We start from the raw sequence: 19,179 nt of genomic DNA, 5'->3' as shown, positions 1-19,179 counted from the left end.
CGCGTGGAGTGAGACTGAGATTTGTAGGTTCAAGTATACGGTTCAGTTTTGAAGGGGAGGTCATAAATTCTTAGATGGAATGGACGGTTTTCAATGTTTAGATGAATTCTATAACTATTTGGTATTGCGTGAGTAGAGTGTACATTTCAGAAGGCGCACTATATTTTGAATTATGGATATTTCATAGTTATTGCGACACTCTCCTGGTTGATCGACTGCTGATTTTAAGATGTTGTTATGTGGCATGAAAGAATGGGAGAAGTATTTCTCATGGGATGATCGTGTTATGAGAGATGTGTTAGACAATCGGGCGGTGGAAATGGGATCAGAAATGGTGATTCACGTGTTCTATGGATTTGGAGACTGGGAGTTTTCAGGAGCAGATTGTTTCATAGGTGTGGACTGTGAAGTCGTGGACGAAGCTAGCCAGATGATAGTATGTATTATGATTCGGTTATTGTGGATTTTCGGAGGGTTATTTATCTATTTGTAGGTGACCAGAGTTGATTTAGGGGTCCATTGGTAGGCGCAATTAAGATGTGTATTCTACACCGAGTCGGATTGGTTGGCTCCATACTGCTATTGTTGAGGGATATGCCATTCGGTTGATGTTGAGCTTATTCGTGTTCTGAAATGATCTGTGAGTTACTCTTCTATGCTACGAGGAGTTGTGATTCATTGGTTATATGCACACATGGTGCGGTTCTATTGGGGGCCTTATAGCGGAATCTGAGCGAGATGAGTATTTGGGTATTGCATGATCGATTGCGTATTGGTTAGGTTCTTTCAGGTTTTGTGTGGCATTATGTCATTTGCCTCTCCGTGGTTATTGATTTTGAGCAGGGTGGCTCGAGGTATATAATACAGACCAACATTTGGATGGGGTCACACATTGCAATGGAGTTATGTTAAGGTATGAACCTTGTGTTAGAATCGTGTGATCGTTCTACAGTGTGATGGATTTTTCAGCATTTCGTTGTGGCGGTACTTGTTAATCTTTTGGGGCAGTTCTCTCATTTGAGTCATTTTCCATGACCGAGTACATTTGAATTATTGCATATTAGTGCACGAATGGCACGGTTTGTGGCTCTGAGTTATATTAGTGCGGCATGACTGTGGGATAGTTGTGTTTTAATATATGGTCATTGGACCTAGAATGGCTACTATCAGGTTTGAAACGGTATATTTGGGAGGATGACATTGAAAGTCGGCTTAGAAAGTGATTATGGTTCTAGTTGGGGCGAGAGAGCTCCATGACTTGTTGATCTAATAAGGGGTCATGAGATTTCTACGTGTTTCTTTCATTATCAGCAGTGTACGAAGGTTTTGGAACGAGGTGTTGTTTGATATGGGGTTTAATACCAGTACCGGGTTAGCTAGAGTAGTTACTGTGATCAGGAATGGTGCTGCGAGCATACGAGTTGTGTAGTATGTTATGTGATTATATCTGGGGTTATGGTTATGGCTTGATGCAGCTTGTTCAGAATCATAAAGTGTGTAAATGTAAGATTTGTGTCTTGAAAAGAAATTCTGAAAGTTAGGAATTGATATCCGAAGTTTTTGGGCTAAGGTTAAATCAATGATTTTCAATTGTATTGTGTTGTTAGGCCTATATAGAATAAGGTGACGTGGGATCACCCCCGGGTACGTACGTGGTAAGATGGAATAGTGATTTGATGGCTTGGAAACAATTCTTGGCACGTTCGAGGACGAACGTATGTTTAAGTGGGGGAGAATGTAACGACCCGGCAGGTCGTTTTGCGTATTACAGCCTTGTTCCCCTATTTTACTGCTCTATTTGTGCTTTATAGTTGTATTATGACCTATCATATTAGTTAGTTCAGGTTCGGAGAGACTTCAAAATAAATTGAGATACTTAGTCTCATAATGAAAAGCTTAAGTTGGAAAAGTCGATCGAATGTTGATTTATGTGTAAATGACCTCAAATTTGAATTCTGATATTTCCAGTAGCTCCGTATGGTAAAATTCGACTTAGGAGCGTGTCCGAAAAATTATTTGGAGGTCCGTAGTGGAATTAGGCTTGAAATGGCGAAAGTCAAATTTTTGGGAAGTTTGACCGGGGATTGACTTTTTGATATCGGGGTTGGAATCCGATTCTGGAAATTGAAATAGCTTCATTATGTCATTTATGACTTGTGTGCAAAATTTGAAGTCATTCCGGATTGATTTGATGTGTTTCGACATAAGATATAGAATTTGAAAGTACAAAGTTCATAGATTTTGATTTGAGGTTTGATTCATCGTTTTGATGTTGTTTGATGTGATTTGAGACCTCGAGTAGGCCCGTGTTATGTTATGGAACTTGTTGGTATATTGGGACGGGGTCCCGAGTGACTCGGGTGAGTTTCAGATGAGGTTCGGAGCATTTTGGAAGTTTTGGTTAAGGCTGGAATTTTTCTGTTGCTGGTGTCTTCGCACCTGCGGAAATGGGCTCGCAAGTGCGATGGTCGCAGAAGCGGCAAAGCAGTCGCAAAAGCAATGGGCGCAGAAGCGGAGGAGAGGGCGCATATGCGCGTGCACAGAAGTGGCCCAACGCGTGGAGAAGCGCGACCGCAAATGCGGTGTGAGCACCGCAGAAGTGACCATACTTGCAGGTGCGAGCTTCATCTACAGGAGCGGATGTCGCAGATGCGACTATGCGACCGCAGATGCGGAAGTCGCTGGGCAGAAGCTTTAAAACATGGGTTTTGGTCTCTTTCTTCATTTTCGGATTTTGGAGCTCGGTTTGGGCGATTTTGGAGAGTAAGTTTTCCACACAACTTGGGGTAAGTGTTCTTTACTCCCTTATGATTATATTCCATGAATTAATCTTCGTTTTCGGCGTTAGATTATTGATTTTTCAAGAGAAATTGGAGGAATTTTCTACAATTTCATAAAATGAATTTCCAAGATTTGAACATCGATTCAGAGTCGGAATTGAGTGAAATTAATATGGTGGAACTTGTAATGGGATGTGTTGTCAGATTTTGTGAGTTTCGTCGGATTTCGAGACGTGCGATTTTTGAGTGTAATTTCAGATTTTGTGGGAAAATTAGTATTTTGATATGAAATTAATTCCTATGATTTGTGTGGACTGAATCAAATTAATTGTGACTAGATTCGAGCTGTTCAGAAGTTGATACGCAGAATGGAATTTCTTGAGCATTGTTTAGCTTGCTCGACATTGGATTCGTCTTATTCGAGGTAAGTAACTCTTCTAATCTTGGAGCTGAGGGTATGAACCCTGACTATACGTGTTATGTGTTTGGTGTTGAGGTGACGCACATGCTAGGTGATGGGCGTGTAGACGTGCACCGTGTGAACTATAACTCCATTATTTCTGTGGTACTGTGTAGTTACCTGGACTTATCTGTAATCATGAAATCTCTACGTACTAGAGTTATCCAGCTGTGATTCATGTTAGAGGCCATGTCTAGGCTACATGCTTATTCTGTTGGGACCCATTGAGGTTATTACTGCTGTTGAGTTATTTGTTTACATTGCAATGTCATACTCAGTCATATTCATTTTATTGCATATTATATCTCAGTCTCTGTTGTTATTTATTGATTCATCATATCATCATTTTTGAGCTAGTTCATGTCATTGTGAGCCCGAGAGACTGGAGAGGTTGATGACTGAGTAAGGCCGAGGGCTTGATTTTGAAATATTGATACTATAGCACGTGAGTTGTCCGTGCGGTTTATAGCGCTTGGGATGAAGGAGCCCCTTCGGAGTCTGCACACACCCCCAGTGAGTGCGATTGTTTTATATTGAGGGACGGATCTTCTCTGGACATGGATCTTGTCCGAAGCATTTATACCTGGGGATGGATCTTCCCCGTGGGCTGGATTGGCCCTGCTCGGTACTGAGTGACTGATGATCAGTTGATGTGTATATTCCGGGATGGATCTTCCCTGGGCCGTATTGGCCATATACAGTGCCGAGTGATCGAGCATGATGAGTGGAATTTGTGAGACAGTGAGATTGAGTATTATGAGAGTGTGAGTACATGAGTTTATCTATGAGATACATTGCATTGACATGCACACATGACATACATGCATAGAGATGTATTTTCCTCATGCTGTACAGTATCACGTCATTCATGACTTCTCACACATATTGGCATATGGGCATAGTGATGCATTTTTGACTGGATATCTGGAAAGAAAATGAAACATCTTATTTATTGTGGAAACAATTTTTGGGAAAATTACGATTTTCAAACTTACTCATATTTTCGGCAACTTCGATAAACGATTTGGGTTTTTCACTGATATACTTGAAAGGCAGAACTATTTTCAGAAATCATGATTTAAGCTGAGCATTTTATCTCTGAGTTATTTCTTGTATTACTTGCTTTATGTTGTTATGAACTGTTGTTGGTTATGGGAGTTGAACTCCGATCTTGATACAAGCTCGTCACTTCTTTCAACCCAAGGTTAGGTTTGTTACTTATTGAGTACATGGGGTCGGTTGTACTCATACTACACTTCTGCACCTTGCGTGCAGATGTTGGCTGATGATGTTGCTGTGCTCGACGGGAGCTAGAATTGAAGATGTGCCTGCGTTCCGATTGTAGCTGCCTCTTGTTCATGATAGTCTTAGCTTTATAAAAATCTGTTTATGTACATTTCGAACAAATGATGTATTTATTTCATACCAGCTTTGTAAATTCCAATCTTAAAAGCTCATGATTTGTACTACCAGTCCTTGGAAAATGTAAAAATTTAGATATTTTCTTTTGCTTAATTGTCTTGTTAAATTATATTGGAATTGGGTAGTTGATAATTGGCTTACCTAACAGGTTGAGTTAGGTGCCATCACGACTTGTTGGATTTTGGGTCGTGACACCTATTCATTGACTCCTCTATAGGCTCGAATGGATCAATTCTCGTGTCACCAAACAAACACAATGTTGAAAAATGGTTAGAATGAGGTCCAATGCGCTCCAACTCTAGAATCGCTTCACTTTTGACACCCTCACTTTTGCACACTTCGTCAACCTTGACATCATTAATAATATTTCAGTTGAATAGTTAAAATTCTTCTTTCCGCTCCACAAGCTGGCCAGTATCCACAACAATTGGTTGTAGGGCATCAAATGCCTCAACCTTTTTATTCAATTTAGCCGGCAGATCATGGATATCTAAGCCAAATTGTTCTATCTCTTGCCTGAGATCAGTTCTTCCTTCTATCAATTGTTCTTCCATATTTGAAAGACCATAGTAGAGAGATTCATGAAATTTTATCAGCTGAACTTATTCCTCTAGCCAAGATTGGCTAACTATATTTACTTTTTCAAAATTATCTTCTTGTGGGAACTCACTCTCTTTAGCCAATTCTTCTGCCTCGACCTTAATTCTCATGATTTCTGCACTAATTCTTTGTATAGCTTTTTGATTTTTATCTTTTTGCTCGGCTACTTGCCTCATCATGTCCATAATACGGGCTACACGTTCTACATCTTCCACTTAGTTGCTCCTATCAAACTCATAAATATTATTAGAAATATCATAAAGAGGGATCAAAGAAGCGCAAAAAGAATTAAGACAACCATCCCAATGGCCACCTTGACAACCACACACATTACAAAAATTCCATTCATAAGATTGAGATTCACAATTCTGCCACAAGTATGGTCCTCTACAATATGGACAAGGATCACCAAAATAAGAATAACAAATATTCGACCAATTCTTATTCCAAGATGCCATGTCAACAAAGATAATAAAATATTAAACTAAAATAAAATAAATAAGAAAACTTGAATAGACAAAAAGTAAACGTCTATTAGAAAAATAGCTAATTTCTAAGTTCCCGACAATGGCGCCAAAAACTTATTGCTCCCAAATGCATACGCAAGTATACGTGGTCGTACAAGTAATATAGGATTGTAAGTCCAGATATCGTACCCACAAGGACTTGTGATTAAATATTTACTAAATTAAACTAATATAATTAATCTATTCAAGTGATCTTCTAAAGTATGAATATTTAATTAAAACTAATCTAGAGTAGTAAACTACGAAACTAGAGAAAATAAGTCGGCAATATTAGAGATGAATTCAATGGGTGAGAATATTCCAGAACTATGGGTCAGCTAACAATCTCGTTAAGTCTTCCACTTAAATTATTTAATTAATTTATCTGGTTTATTGGTTTACAAGTTTAATATTACTCGTATTATTCTCCCGAAGTACTACTCGCCTATTCAAGCTAACCTAACACCTATATTTCAATGAAATTAGGATTAACAAAAACGCATTAATAATTTCCGTATAGTAACCAAACAAGGCGATTAGGTATATCCGTTGATACCCAATGTTGCGCTACTATTTTATAAAATATTATATATACTTTCAAAATATCATTTTGTATTTATATACTTTAAAATTGATTTTCTTGCATTTAAATTGTTCAGATATTTATTAATTATCCTTTCAAATTATTTTGTGATGTATTAATCACCTAAATTTGTTATTTACACCCACATGTATTTTTTATAATATTTTAATTTATTTCATATAATTACATTTGTATTTTTGAGCTATTTATAAAATTTTTGCAATAATAGCATATATTCTATACATAATTATATTTATTACATTGCTTATGCTAAAATAGCATTTTATATTTTTATAATATTAAGCTATTATTTTCAAGCATTGTACTGTATAAATAATATTTTATTATTTATTAATTACTTTTTATAAATTATTTCGTGTATTTAAACTATGACCTAATCCTTGAATTAATTTTAGACCCAATACACTATCCCAATAGCCCCAAGCCCAAACCATATAACCCTTTTATGAACCCTGTCGGCACCTATTTAAATGACCCACCCCGCTCTCTCATTCTATCTTAGCCGTTGATCTCAGAGATCAATGACCCACAAACCATCTCCCATCTTTAATTAACCCACCCCAAAACCTAACACCCATTTTCCCAAGGTGCCGCCCCCAAACACTCCCCATCCTCTTCTTCGCCTCTCAAACCCTAGCAGCCACCTCCCTTATTCTCTCCAACTCTGACCCTAATATGGAATCTCTTCGTGATTTTTCTTCCATATATGCTCTATCTCTTCGTTACTTATATGGTTATGGTATCACCTAGTACTTGCCTTTTTTTGGCAAGTACCAGGTCTTGAATTGAGTACAATAGTCTCCAAATCTTCAATATCTAGACGGTGTTTCATCTATATACATTCACTACCAGACTATATGAGTCCGATTCAGTGAGATCTTTGACTGATTGTGTTTTACTTCTTGAACTAGGGTTTACCCAATTTTTCTCCTAAATTGATTCTGGATTGATTTTGCATGCTTTTCTTTCCTTTTTTGTATTTTATTAACTATGTTTCCTTGTTTGTTCATTCAATTATTACTACTATATATACCCCCTTCCCCGTCCCCCTTCTAGGTCAAAAAATGACTATTACTTGACTACTGTTACTACCACTATTCTCTCACTCTCACTCACTCTATATTGTTTGAGACTTTGATTTTGGCCGGCTGAAAGCCAATCCCACCGGAATATGTATATTAGCTTCCTATAGTACAAGCATTGCTCAGAGCCCACTTCGAGGCTCTTGTTAACACTGAGGCACTGGAGATTTGGGGTTTCATTGTTCTTCTAAAATCACTGCTATTCATGATATTTTGAGTTTCTCATTCTTTGTTCGCTTTGTCTGCAACTGGTTAGTACTTTATACTCTTGCAATTCTACTTCTTTCTATTTGTGTTTATATTATGTGCACTAGTGCTACTTGGAGTTTTGAGTTATTTTCGATATTATGTCATTTCGTATACAATTCTGCTTGTTTTAGTACTACTCTCTAGTTCCACTAGCTTCAATTCTAGCTCAGCTGATTCATGATGTCTGCCTGACTTGTAATTGAAACCTAATTGACGTCGATTGCACCTTGTCTTGATTTCTTGTATTGAAATCTGTAAGAAATTAGGTCCTTGCTCAAAATTGCCTAAATGTATCTCTATTGAATCTTTTATGCACAATTTGATGTTTTCTTTGCAAATCATGTAATAACATTGTCTAAATGCTTAGCCTAGTATGCTTTCCTGACATTACTAGCCTTAATCCATGCCAATTATAAGTGTCCAATCTGATTGATTGCTCACCTTTATGTTTATGTATAACTGGTTACTTAAGATCTGTTGCTTATCATGAATCCATGACTTAGATTCTCCTAGGGAACTAATGCATGCCCAAAATATATTTGAATGTATTTTGCTAAGTCTTTCATGTACAACCTGCTACTTCCCTGAAGTCAGTGATTATATGAGTTCTATATGCCAATATTGTTACAATTGCCAGGCAGACTTGTTTCTCTGCTCTGATGCTGTTTGTTCAGTGATTGCTTAAGACTCCTAGGGTGAAATTCTAATATATGTCTAGTCTATTCTCCTTATGTCAACTAGAATAAGTCATGTCCCTCTTCATGTGATGTATGTTTTCCTTATTAATCTGGAAGTTACCTGTTGCCATATTCTCATTTGCTATGAATGCTTACTTGTTGGATTTAGAACTTTTTTGTTGTGACTGGTATTTGCCTGAACATTTCACAAGTTTTGCAAGTTAGTTGTGATCATTAGGCTCTCCTGCCAAAGTTTTTCTTCTGAAATTTTTTCACCCTTTGTTTGTTCTGATTATGGCTCTTCTGGTCTTCCATGTCAAGATTCCTGTGTCTAAAGCCCTACTGAGATGGAATCATGCCTATTTTGAACTTCTGTTTTTATTGTCCTATGATATTCAAACCTGTCATTGGGAACTTGCTTCTGTCTATGTCATATGTGCCTGTAAAGGATTTTGTGTAACCTTATTTGTGTCTTTGCCTGGAAATACCTTCTCTCTATTAGATATAGTGTTAAGGGATAAAATTCCTAAGTCTTGAAGTTTGTTTGGCTGGCTTAGTACCTAGCTTGTCACTTATGTTGTTATGGCTATTTAGTATTCCATGGGTAAGCAAGACAACTGTCTTATGGTTTGGGCCTAGCTGTTGGGCCAGTTTGTACTCAGAACTGAGGCATATTAATAGCCATCTGAAGTGTGAGCCTGTTCATCACCTAAGGTTCCAGGCTTAGTTGAAGCCCCAGAAGCAGTCCTGGGTATCCTGTATTTGCTGTTTTTGGGCTTGTAGTTGCCCCTTTAAGTATGTAATTGTTTTATTATCCTATTTGGGCATGTAATAACCTGTAATAACGAATGATGGGGGAACTTAGTAAAAAGGGGGTTGGGTATCCTAATTCTTGCATACGAGTAGAGAACTTGTCCATAGGATTTAATTGACTTGCTTGCTGTATGCTTGACGTGTTACATATAGAAATCATACCTATAGGAAATCACACATTTCATTTAACTTGTCTAATACCTATACACTATCCAAATCATGTTAGTTTAAGTAAATGTTGTACTTATTTCCGTGTCTACTACTGTGCACTATAAGACAACATGTCTATAGGAATCAAATGCCAATAACTACTTGTTTAATCATTAGATATCATGCCTATGGGATGTAATAATACATGCCTTTGCTAATGCTCATCTAGATACCATGACTATAGGATTTTAACTAATTAATCAAATACTTTTGTTGCTTTCATTATACCGCCCTACCTAGATGACATGCCCATAGGGATGAGTATGATAAAATCAAGTTCAAATGCCAACTGTTAGAAATCCTGCCTATAGGATACTATCACATGCCTAGAAAGCCTGTCTATAAAATCAACGCTGGTAATTCTAAATTCTCGAACTGTTTTACTGCGTCGTTGCGTAAATAATTTAGAGATCATGCCTATAGGGTTTGCAATACCTATAATTACAGATTCATTAGTTTAAAGCTGCAGTATTACCTGTACGATACTGGAAATCAGAATCATATAGAAGCCATGTCTATATGACTCAATGACTCTAATACGTCTCAAATCAGAAACTGTCTACTACCTAATACGAGAACCTGCCCGCGTGCATTTGTTGCTTATGTGTGGAGGCTAACTTGAGCCACTTATTGCCTTTATGTGTAGTCCTACATGTTTTGAATGTGCGCCTAGTTTTATCATTTTTGAGCACCCTAAGTAAAGTCTAGAACCACCCAAATAGTAGGTCCAAAGCTTCCTGGACCGTAGGCATGGGACGGGTAGCGCATGCATAGGACGCGATCTAGAATTGAATTAGAGTACTTTAAGTAACAACTTTAACATAGTAATTGGGTAGCAGGAGATAATAGTCTGTACCAGCTAAATAATATGAGCAACCCCTACCCTAAGGGAGTTGCGAAGTATTATTTATGTTGCACGGGGTGATCCTTTAGGCCAAAAAAATATAGGAGCCCCCTTCTTTATATGTTTATTGTTCGCACTTCGTCTCTCGAATAATTAAGTTGTACCTTGTAACTTCTAAAGACTTGTACTGATTATCTGTATTGTTTAATTCTTGTATGAATTTATTTAATACACTTGTTTATTCCATAATAGAACCTTTAAATTTCTTGTCTTCCCTCATTTATATGAACACATAGGACAATTAAAATCCGATAATCCCACATAGCATAAACTTCGGTCGGGACCCATAGTTGTGGACCTCGAAGAGTGCCTAATACCTTCTCTTTGAGGTAATTTGAGCCCTTACCCGATCTTTGGTGACATAGACTAATTAAATAGAGTTATTTGCAAATAGGTGCCCTAACAGACCTTAAAAATCGTTAGGTGACGACTCTTCTCTTTTAGTATCTATTTAAAGGAGTTGTCACGTGTCGAAACCCGCTTTCGAGAGAAAAAGGGGTGCGAAAATAAAATAATAAGAATAGTCCAAGCTTTAAACTACAACGTTCATGTAGCACCCACAACTCTAGAACTAATGAACTATGAGATTAAAGGAAGAGAAGAGAAAAAAATTAATTAGAAGCCTCCTTTAAACGTGGTTTGTGTTCCCCCTCAAATATATGTTAGATTTAGAAGGCCTGTTATACGAGTTGGTACTGTGTAGGACCGAAATAACCTTGTTCCGGACGAAATAGGAGAATCCCGCTACGCAGGGTCCAGGCCAGCCCCTCGCGCTTGGGCTGGCGCTGGAACCATTAGCCTTTTGCCTTCAAGTACGAATTTCTTGGTTTGAAATTTGAATTGTATTCCTTTTTTTCTTGTTTTGTCTTCCACCTGGGGGACAAACACCAAAGAGTGTCCCTTTTTATTCTTTTAATTTTTTTTCTTTTTCTTCAGCATTTTATTTAAATTTACTCAAAATTTCTTTATCTTCACACCACTTTATTCCTATACAGTTAAAATATAATATTAAACATAAAGTAATATAACTAACACTCAAAAGATGATTAACAATACTAGAATATGAGGTAACTATGGGTAAATATATGCATTTTTGGCCGAAAATCACTCTGTACAATATTGCTATGATTTCAGTAAGCTATTCCGTAAGAATTGGAATATCGTGGTCAAATTCCTCACCCTTAGCTTGCCCTCTTTTCGCCCTCGCCCTTGCTTCTTCTCAGTAATAGGATCTCATTATAATTTGTGTCATCTTCACCATTAAGTTCTAGGTGGCTAAAGTTTTTCCTTTCCGCTTTGATCCGATCTCTAATAAAACTACAATCTCTAAGCTTCCCCCACCAATGCGCATGTGCTCTCTGATTTGGAAGCTTCCAGCACTAAAAGCACGTTCACAAGATAGTCAACACATTTCGGGCCATTCTTGCTAGAACCAAAAATTGTCGTTGGTGCTCCCTGCAGTTTTTAAGCAAGTTTTCACGTCCATTTTCATCATAAATGTTATCACGTACAATACCTTGTAGTATATAAATATCAAGTTCATTAATTTGTGAAGTGCACGACCCACTAGCCATCTTATGTCGAAGGGATTCAACACTTCTCATAGCCGATTTTTTAAAATGTTGAATTGAAGAAGAAGAAGAAGAAGGTGGAGCAGTTGGTGAAGTAGTGTTTGATAATGATTGGTGATGCATGTACATAAGTTTTTGCAATTTGAAAGTATGGTAGCGATTCAAGTTTTGTTAGTTAGTATTTCTGTCTTGGAAATTTCTAAGTTTTCATAAACTGTTTCAACAAGAGTTTAGAAACCTTCTACTTTTATAGTATGATTTAACACGGCAACAATGACGTAAATATACGAAATAAAAAAAAAAATCTAAATTTTTCAATCATTTTAGAGCTATATAAAATAACATAGATAAAATAGGAGGATAATAAACACTAGAAATTTTTTTAATTAGTAGCTCGAAATATATTTTTAAAATATATAATAAGTTCGAAAAGTGAATCCCAATCTTCATCTACGTATAATCACTAGAATTACTATAATGGGCATTAAATACTAATTGTAAAGGCCTTGTGTATTCATAAGTTATTATTAACTTATCATATAAGGAATTCTACCTAGTTGCTACTTCCGTTGGAATTATCCTATGTCATGTCACAATCATGGCACATTTGCTTAAACTCTTTATGTCTTGCTTGTTTTCGGAAATAAAAATGTAACAAATAGATAATTGTATTTTATCAAGAGTAGTGCTAAATAGTTCTAGACCATCCTTTATATAGATGTAATAAATATGACAGGTACATTTAATATGAAAAATTTCAGGAAAAATGAATCTATTTAGATTTAAAAATTGAGATAGCACTACCATTACTAGAAAGCATTATCCAAGAAAATAGTGATAGCTATATTACTAATTGCATAATAATTCATAAATACTTTGAAATTAAAGTATCAGTGAGTCTTTCATCTACATATCTATATCCTAAAAACGTTTTTGCATCATCTTATTTTTATCTATCCAATTACACATAACAGTTAATTAATCATTATTATTAGTACTGCTTCTTATATGAAAAGCAGTAGAAATTTTACAATCTAAGTGAAAAAATAAATATTGTTGATATTCGTTCCCAAAATTTAAAAATATTACTTATAGCAGTTAATCTTAAAACCCTTTAAAAGCTGAATTATACTGATCTTGTATCTAAAGAACAAAAACCTAAGTGTAAGAAAAAATAAAAGGTAAACCCTCTACAACATCAATTTTGCTATATTTTTTCGATCTTTCTTTTGGTCACATGCTAGAAGTCCTTTTAAAGGGTTTTCATGGTTTTACACCATGAGAACCATATCCCTACTAAGTAGGAGTAGCCCCCCGTTTTTGGCAAAAAGAAAAGCAGCCTTTTCTTTGTGATCTCTTTCCCGCCTTCACCTTTTTCGATTTTAAACACAAACACTTCTTTACTAATACTACAAGTAGCTATCTAATTTAGCTTATCCTGAGTACATAATGTCCATATATCAAATTTTTCTTTGCGTCGAACTAGGGCTCTAATTCTATCAGGAGTTAATAGGTATAACGATCCGGTCGGTTGTTTTGCTACAACTGTGAAAAAATCGAATACAAATCTACGGAGTGTCGTGCTCCGAAGAAAGACAAGAAAAGGGGTCAAGCAAACATGGTAGTAAAGCATGATGATGTTGATAACTTGTGTGCCATGCTTTCTGAATGTAACTTGGTGGGAAATCCTAAACTGTGGTGGTTTGATTCAGGAGCCACTCGCCATGTTTGTGCAGTTAGAGAAGCTTTTGCTACTTATGCTCCTGCTGGACCCGGAGAGACAGTTTATATGGGAAATGCTTCAACAGCAAAAGTTGAAGGATATGGGAAGATATTTCTGAAAATGACTTCTGGCAAGGTCATGACTTTGAACAATGTCCTTCATGTTCCCGAAATGAGAAAGAATTTAGTCTCTACTGGACTTCTTGTTAAGCACGGTTTTAAGTGCATTTTTGTGTCCAACAAGGTTGTCATTAGTAAGAATGAAATATTTGTAGGAAAAGGTTACCTCACCGAGGGCCTTTTCAATCTGAATGTAATGGTTGTGGAAAACAATAATAATATTTCAGCTTCTTCTTACTTACTTGAGTCAAATAATTTATGGCATATACGTTTGGATCATGTCAATTATAAAACCTTGCGCAAAATGATTAACTTGGAAGTACTGCCCAAGTTTGAATGCGAAAAATTAAAATGTCAAACATGTGTGGAATCTAAGTATGTTAAACATCCTTATAAGTCAGTTGAAAGGAATTCAAATCCTTTAGACTTAATTCACACAGATATTTGTGACATGAAGTCAATACCATCTCGCGGTGGAAAGAAGTATTTCATAACTTTTATTGACGATGGTACTCGATATTGCTATGTTTACTTACTGAATAGTAAAGATGAAGCAATAGACGCATTCAGGCAATACAAAAATAAAGTTGAAACACAACTTAATAAGAAAGTAAAAATGATAAGAAGTGATAGGGGTGGTGACTATGAATCTCCTTTTGAAGAAATATGTTTAGAATATGGAATTATTCATCAAACAACAGCCCCTTACACGCCCCAATCTAATGGGATTGCGGAAAGAAAGAATCGCACATTAAAGGAGATGATGAATGCGTTGTTGATAAGTTCTGGATTGCCACAGAACTTGTGGGGGGAAGTCATTCTTACGGCTAATCGAATATTAAATTGAGTACCCCATAGCAAAACACAATCCATTCCATATGAAAAATGGAAAGGAAGAAAGCCCAACTTGAATTATTTTAAAGTGTGGGGGTGTTTGGAAAAAGTGCAAGTTCCTAAACCCAAAAGGATAAAGATAGGACCGAAAACCGTTGATTGTGTTTTCATAGGATATGCGACAAATAGTAAAGCATATCGATTTCTGGTTCATAAATCAGAAAATCCCGACATTCATAATAATACGGTTATAGAATCAGATAATGCTGAGTTCTTTGAAAATATATATCCGTATAAAAAGGAATGTGAGTCGTTTGGTGAAGGATCTAAACGATCTCGGGAAGAAACAAAAGAAAGTACATATAATCAGGAGGATCCAAGACGCAGTAAACGTCAAAGGACGTCTACTTCATTTGGACCAGATTTTGTGACTTTCTTATTGGAGAATGAGCCTCAAACATTTAAAGAAGCTATGACTTCTTCGGAATCATTGTTTTGGAAAGAGGCAGTCAATAGTGAAATAGAATCCATATTGAATAACCATACATGGGAATTGGTTGATCTTCCTCCTGGAAATAAACCTTTGGGTTCTAAATGGATTTTTAAGAGAAAAATCAAAGATGATGGAACTATTGATAAATTCAAGGCAAGGCTCGTAGTCAAAGGGTATAGACAACGAGAAGGTCTAGACTACTTTGATACATACTCTCCAGTTACAAGAATTACGTCCATACGGATGTTAGTAGCATTAGCTGCAGTGTATGGTCTTGAAATTCATCAAATGGATATTAAGACAGCCTTCTTAAATGGAGAGTTGGAGGAAGAAATTTACATGGAACAACCTGAAGGGTTTGTGGTTCCAGGTAAAGAAAAGAAGGTATGTAGACTTGTTAAGTCTCTGTACGGACTAAAACAAGCACCCAAACAATAGCATGCGAAATTTGACCAAACAAAGTTGTCAAATGGTTTTAAGATAAATGAATGTGATAAATGTGTGTACATTAAAAATGTTCCAAATCACATAGTCATTGTTTGCCTATATGTGGATGATATACTGATAATGAGTAATGACATTGCCAACATAAATGCTACTAAGCGTATGCTCAATAGCAAGTTTGATATGAAAGACTTGGGAGTTGCTGATTTAATTCTGGGAATTAAGATCCATAAGACTCCTCAAGGTCTGGCATTGTCACAATCTCATTATATTAAGACAGTACTTGAAAAATTCAAGCACTTGGGCTTTAAAGTTGCAAAGACTCCAATTGACGTGAATCTTGCATTAGCAAAGAATAAAGGCCAAAGCATATCACAATTGGATTATGCTCGTGTGTTGGGATGCTTAATGTATATCATGAATTGTACACGACCAGATATAGCTTGTGCTATAAGTAAACTGAGTCGATATACGAGCAATCCAGGCCAATCTCATTGGATGGCAATGAAACGAGTTTTGGGATATTTAGAACATACCCAGAACTTTGAATTGCACTACAGTAATTTCCCTGCGGTGATTGAGGGATACTGTGATGCAAATTGGATCACCGGTTCAACTGATTCTAAATCCACGAGTGGATATGTATTCACTATTGGTGGAGGAGCAGTATCTTGGAAGTCGTCCAAACAAACATGTATTGCGCGCTCTACAATGGAGGCTGAATTCATAGCCTTAGATAAAGCCGGTGAAGAAGCTGAATGGCTCCGGAATTTCTTGGAAGACATTCCATTTTGGCCCAAACCGTTGGCACCAATATGCATACATTGTGATAGTCAAGCGACAATTGGAAGGGCTGGGAGCGTTATGTATAACGGTAAATCTCGTCATATACGACGAAGACATAAAACCGTTAGGCAATTACTCTCTAGAGGAATTATCACGATTGACTATGTAAAGTCAAGTGATAATGTGTCGGATCCACTTACAAAAGGCCTAACTAGAGAGGTAGTTGAGAAATCATCAAGGGGAATGGGGCTATGGCCGAGAACAAGTCATTGTGGCGGTAACTCTACCTAGAAGACTGGAGATCCCAAGATCTAGGTTCAAGGAGATCAAACAAAGTCATTAATGACGGTTCAACATTGTCAAATAAAATTTTAGTCCGTTCTCGTGATGAGACAATGTTCAGTACCAAGGATAAAATATTAAGGCTTTTTAATGATTTCTAAATTTGATACGGGGTATATCAAATAGTGTATCTACAGGATGACACGTTTAGGAATCACCTATGTAAGTGTGAAGTGTTAGCCACTTCAAGGAGAACTTTGTAAGGCCAGTTCTCTACGCACTTATGAAACCAGGCGGTGTTCATGGCTGAAACGAACACAACAATGAGAACCAAAGACGGTTAAGGGTTGATTGTGTGACTTATGGTTGTCTAGGTATACACCAAATATCGATGGTTCAAAGATATCAAATCTACCGATTGACCGAGTATATCCGACATAAGTTTACTACGGAAAGTTCAAAGGGAAACCTACTTATCCAGATGTGATTAATCCTTACTTGTAAATCACACAGTTTTTTCATGCATACTTCCGTGATATAGCCATTCCCCATTCATGTGGGGGATTGTTGAGGTTTTAATTTTTAAGATAAAATAGTCTTAAAATGAGGGTGAATGGAAAATGGAGGAAAAATAAAATTTTTGAGTAAAATTTTAAGTTTCCCCCTCTTGACAATGAGACATTGTCCCATATTGAAAGAGGAAGAGATTTTTGGTGGGTATATATATAATTGCTCTTCTTGTAGCTCTTAAAGAGTTAAGAAGAAATCAAGCCTCGCGCCGTCGTCGTCGTCGCTCGCTCGGCTCGGCTTCGGCTACGGCTACGGCTTCGGCTTCGGCTTCGAATTCGGATTCGGATTCAGATTTAGATTTGAATTTGGTCAAATGATCGATTGATTGATTAATTTTGTGGACCAAATTTATTTGTTAATAGTAAATATTAACGTAAGATTATCTGCATTTATAACGGATATTTTTCAATCCGTGTATTGACCATTTGGCAGCCGCCTAATGCTCTTCCCACCATGAATGTGCTTGCTCCACAAACATGAATGTGCTTGCTCCACAAACATGAATGTGCTTGCTTCACAAACAAGCTAATGCTTGCTCCACCATAGAGTGTGGACGTTTGGTCTTCTTCAACACTGGCTGCTATATATATGTGCAACAGATGTTGAAGAAAGACACTCAACACTCAACACACAATTCGCTCAACAGATTTGGCTATACATTGCACTCCTTCCTCTCAGCATTTCCATACGATTTTCTGAGTATCTACTCCTTCGTTCTGCATTGTTTTAACTTCAAACAAAGCAACTGTAAGTGTGATTTGCTATCGAACTTTGTGTTCACTGAAACACTGGGGTTTGAAGTACCGCTACACCAGTGTATGATTCGTTCTATCCTGGGAGGAAATAATCCATAATCTTGGGTACTAGGAGGGGATTAAATTCCTTAAGGAAACACTGTGAATTCAGTGGGCTCGAATTAATTACTGTTTTATTACGCTAACTTATATTTTGCAGAATTATTATTTATAAATACAGCAATATTGGCGGGACTAATAAAACACTCTAGAGTCGTAGGTACTGCCTTTTTATTTTCAGGAGTAATTAACTTGACATAAGCAACAATTTTGCTGTGCATGTGATCAGAAAATTGATTGATTAATTAAGCTGAAATTAAAGGTTCACCTTAATTCTGCAGAGTTAGCTTTGCTGATCGACTGCATCACTTTCATGGCCCCCTTATCATGAAAGAATGATTAATATTTCCAATCTTTCGAGACGCTTATCAAGAGCATCGTTAAAATTATAAATAGTCAAAATATATATGAGCTTAATAGAAGTTATGGCGTTCTTGCCCTCTCAAAATTTAAGGGTTGTAAAGAATAGTTGGCTAGCTTAGCTTAATGCATTAATTCCTTAATTTTACCGTAAATTTTGTTATTTTCACAAGCCACAAAAGTATAATTAAGCGAACTTTTCATGGGGTTGTTTGATAAGGAGGTTGCCACATTTCAAGTTGGAAGTAGGACGGTTTCAAAACAATAACTAATCAATAATTGGAGAGAACAAAAACATATATACCTACTCTAATGATTTTGCACCTTGGTCCTGAATTCAGAGGAAACTTTCGCATTACTAATTAGTGCACTATAAATCAGCTTTAGCTAAAATAGTCGTACTAATTACTATCGGGACCTGCTAATTAAAATATGAGAATTTACCCGAAGGACAAGCAGGGCATTTGGTCTAGTGGTATGATTCTCGCTTTGGGTGCGAGAGGTCCCGAGTTCGATTCTCGGAATGCCCCCTCTAATGACACTTTATTTTTTTCTTCTGGAGTCAAAGTATTTTATCTTATACGTATTTTGTTAAAGAAATTAATAGGATTTTGAAAAAAATTAAATGTAAGACTAGTCATGAAAAATATATTCTAGACTAGGGGTGTTCATAGTTCGGTTTGGATCAATTTTTTCCTAAAAAGAAACCAAACCAAGTAAGTCGGTTCTTCAAATATTGGAACCAAACCAAGCCAATTAAGTCGGTGTTTTATCGATTCAGTTTTTGTCAGTTTTTTAATTTTTCGGTTATTTATCAGTTTTTTTCTTAAATATGA

At 36.6% G+C, this 19,179-nt stretch overlaps 1 non-coding gene across 1 annotated transcript; it reads left to right on the top strand.

The window, feature by feature from the left end:
- The first annotated feature begins 18,801 nt into the window (after positions 1–18,801).
- Positions 18,802–18,873, top strand: TRNAP-UGG (transfer RNA proline (anticodon UGG)). Its single transcript has one exon. It is a non-coding gene; the product is annotated as a tRNA-Pro (tRNA).
- The last annotated feature ends 306 nt before the right edge of the window (positions 18,874–19,179 follow it).

The sequence above is a fragment of the Nicotiana tomentosiformis genome, chromosome 2 (genome assembly GCF_000390325.3).
Source record: "Nicotiana tomentosiformis chromosome 2, ASM39032v3, whole genome shotgun sequence".
NCBI classification, from domain to species: Eukaryota; Viridiplantae; Streptophyta; class Magnoliopsida; order Solanales; family Solanaceae; genus Nicotiana; species Nicotiana tomentosiformis.
Note: the sequence above shows the minus strand (reverse complement) of the source record. Positions and strands in the feature narration are given on the sequence as shown.